Source organism: Eucalyptus grandis, chromosome 5 (genome assembly GCF_016545825.1).
Source record: "Eucalyptus grandis isolate ANBG69807.140 chromosome 5, ASM1654582v1, whole genome shotgun sequence".
Lineage (NCBI taxonomy): Eukaryota > Viridiplantae > Streptophyta > Magnoliopsida > Myrtales > Myrtaceae > Eucalyptus > Eucalyptus grandis.
The window spans coordinates 26,998,856-27,002,587 of record NC_052616.1 but is presented as its reverse complement, the minus strand read 5'-3'; the positions used below and the strand labels follow the sequence as shown (position 1 = coordinate 27,002,587).

At 33.9% G+C, this 3,732-nt stretch overlaps 1 non-coding gene across 1 annotated transcript; it reads left to right on the top strand.

The window, feature by feature from the left end:
* The first annotated feature begins 502 nt into the window (after positions 1 to 502).
* On the top strand, positions 503 to 609 carry LOC120294190. Its single transcript, XR_005551681.1, has one exon. It is a non-coding gene; the product is annotated as a small nucleolar RNA R71 (small nucleolar RNA).
* Positions 610 to 3,732: the final 3,123 nt, after the last annotated feature.

The following is a 3,732-nucleotide window of genomic DNA, read 5'->3' as shown; positions in this document are numbered from 1 at the left end:
TTGTTTGAATCCCGGTGGTCTCGTCACATTCTGATTGTTCCATGAAAAATTTGGATGATAGTGCCATCTCGAATTGTACGTGTTGGAGTAGGGATCATTCTGTGACCTGTTAAAATTCCCAACAAAGTTAGAATTTTCATGAGATTGTTTAAAAGTATTATCTACCTGACATTCTGTACTAACATGTCCTCCACCACAAAATTCACATGTAAAATTCTGAATTTTCATGGCTGAAACGCTCATATTATCAAGTTTTTTGTTGAGTGTTTCAAATTGTGCAGCAATTGCAGCAAAAGCATCCATTTCGTGAACTCCGCTAACTTTTTGCATTGATAGTCTCTCAGTAGACCATTGATAACTATTGGACGCCATCTCCTCTAATAGATTGTAGGCTTCTTCTGGTGTTTTATTATTTAAAGTTCCTCCTACAGCTGCATCGATCATAGAACAAAGATTTGTACTAGAGCCATTGTAAAAAGTTTGTACCTACATCCATATGAGTAGTCCATGATGTGGGCATCTCCTAAGAAATTCTTTGAATCTTTTCCATGCTTCATATAATGATTCATTATCCATCTGCATAAAATTAGTAATATCGTTACACATCTTCGCAGACTTTGCAGGTGAAAAGAACTTACCAAGAAATTTCTGAGCCATATCATTCCATGTAGTAATTGATCCTACAGAAAGAGAAGAAAGCCAACTCTTAGCTTTATCTCTAAGAGAGAATAGAAATAATCTCATTCTAATAGCATCATCTGTAACTCCATTATATCTAATGGTGTCACAAATTTCAAGAAAAGCATCGATGTGAGCGTTTGGATTATTGCTTGGTAGTCCACTGAATTGCACCGATTGTTGAAGCATCTGAATGAGTGACGGCTTGATCTCAAAGTTATTTGCTTGAATTGCAGGTCTTCTGATACTTGATGTGGTGCCTTGAACTGTTAGCGCAGCATAATCTCTTAAGAGTCTACATGGATTTTCATTCTCACCGTCTGCCATCTTAGCGTGATTTCTCTGTTCTCTCAGTCGCCTTTTGAATGTACACTTGATTTCTGGATCAAGCTCAACAAGTTTCCCTTGTTGACTACGTGTCATAAACCGATGTACACCCTGAAAATAAAACAAAACAAAAGTTAGATTAAACTTTGAATTATCTGGTATCAATATTAATTAGTATTAAACAAACGATCCCCAGCAACGGTGCCAAAGACTTGTTCGTAAAATTCTAAACGCAAGTGCACGTATCAAACAAGTAATATAATGACGAGATAAAGTATCATCCCACGGAGATCGATGATTAATAAACTAATTAAATACTAAAATAGACTGATTCTAAAATTTATCTAACAAATCAAAATATAATTAATAATAAATTAAAAACGAAATTTATAGACTAAATGCAGTAAATCGATCAGATATATATGTTAGAGCATCCGATTTCACCATAACCACTAGATATGAATTTCATATTGTTGTGAATACAAGAACGATATCAAACATGTGATAGCGGAATTTCCTAATCTATTTACTATCATATCTCTAGGTATAGCAAACCTACTCAGCTTATTAATCCACTATATCTCTATGTGAATTAAAATAAACATGAGTACATTAAAAACTATGAATATTCCCAGTTTACAATGAGTCTTTTGGATCACATTATCACCGAAAGCTACACAAATAACGCGGTATATCACTATCCACGTTTAATTCATGGTTATATATTATAATGAGCAATTGCATATTATCACTTTTCAGTTTCAAACATGCACATCAGATCATTCAAGTGGTAGCCAGTCACTCAGAAGCATTAAGCACAATAATATATAACTCACATGAATGAAATCAATTGTAAAACATAAAAATCATGAAATTCATATTATCATGGTTAGGCTACATCGTAGCCCTAACAAAAGAAAATTAGAACATAGTAGAAGAAAAATAAAAATATAGATCAAACCCAGCATCTTGAATCAAAGAACAAGAATTCTGTCACCACTCTGTCTTCTCTTCAAAATACTTGAAAAAATCTCAGAAGAATAAAAAACGATCTAACAAAAAAAAAAAACTTAGCTTCTCTCTCTAGCTCTCATATTTATAGGATATATCCAAGATATCTATTTCCCAACGCTTGTAGATAACCTTAGGGAACAAAATTAAGAATTTCCTGATTTGATATCATCTTCTACTGTTTTTTTATTTGAATTTCTGATATTTGCCATTCTTTTCCTTATCTTATCAATATCTCATTATTCTACATAAACAAGGAAAATTCAAATAATCAGAAAAAAAAATCCAAATATTTTCTCATAGATAATGCATTAATTGTTGCCTAAAATAGGTAAAATAACTCTATTTTTATAGAGTTATCAAAGGCAACGCGCGAGCATGCGCAGAGGAAGACTTCTGGGAGTGAAAATGAAAGGTCACCAGTTTATTATTCTATTTGCATCAATTATATTTGTTCCTAAGCCTATTTTACTTCTAAATGAAGAAATAGTGACTTCTTAAGCCAATGGGAATAGTAGGCCCGTTGTTAAGGCCACTAGGGAGCATACGTCGAGGGGCGCTAGAAGTCAACTACTGAGAAATTATCTCATAATAATATAAGATTATTTGAATAGTCATATTCACAAAAGAGATGATTTTATTTGGCGTGTTACTTCCATACAAAGCCCAATCAGACTCGATTACAATTTGATCTCCTATTGTTCGCGGAGATAAATGTGTAGGCTGTCATCGTAAATAAAATACACATTTGTAGGGTTTCAATTATTTACATAGGAGATGAAAAGGATCCACAACCCTCACATTAATCCCACGATACATATAAGACTTTGATCCTTCTACACGTGCAAACTCCCCATGAGTTTATAATTCTACTTACATGGAGCAAACGAAAGACCCACATGGAGCAATGAAGGGAATGATCGAGTTTATAACTATACTTACATCAATTACATTTGTTCGTAAGCCTATTTTATTTCTAAATGAAGAAATAGTGACTTCTTATATCCAATAGAAATAATAGGCCGGTTGTTAAGACCACTAGGGAGCATACGTCGAGGACCACAAGAAGGCAACGACTGAAAAATTCATAAGAGAGATGATTTTATTGGGCACCTTAGCTCCACACAAAGCCCAAACGGACTCCAATGCAGTTTGGTCTCCCACCACTCGCGGATATAATTGTAGGCTTTTATCATAAATAAACTATACATTTGAAAGGTTGCAAGTATTTACATAGGAGATGAAAAAGATCCATAGCTCTCACATTAATCTTGTGATGCGATTATTTCATCCATTACATAAGTAGTAAAAAGAGTCTATGCAATACACGTATATGTTTTTCAACGATTTATTTCTATACATGAGTACATAGATTATTATAGGTTCGTTATGTTTAGAAAGAAGAAAGAAGGGAGATTAATTCGATTCAGTTAAAAATGATCTCATTACAAATAGCTACATTTTAGGTGGCTAGACATTCAAAAAGGCCAAATGCCAGATAAAGCACCTTTGACTTGGCTCCTCATTATCATATTCATCTCGCAAGTTTCTTTGCTCAGCTTCACAAAAATGCCCCCTCAATTGACGTCGCATCTCTATTTGTTTCTGCTTCCATTATGGAACTCCATCCGGTGAAAACTGAGAAAATTTACATGAGCATACACCAAAGGATTTTGTCTTCAAAAAAAGCAAACGTCTCGTCATTATCAACAAAGC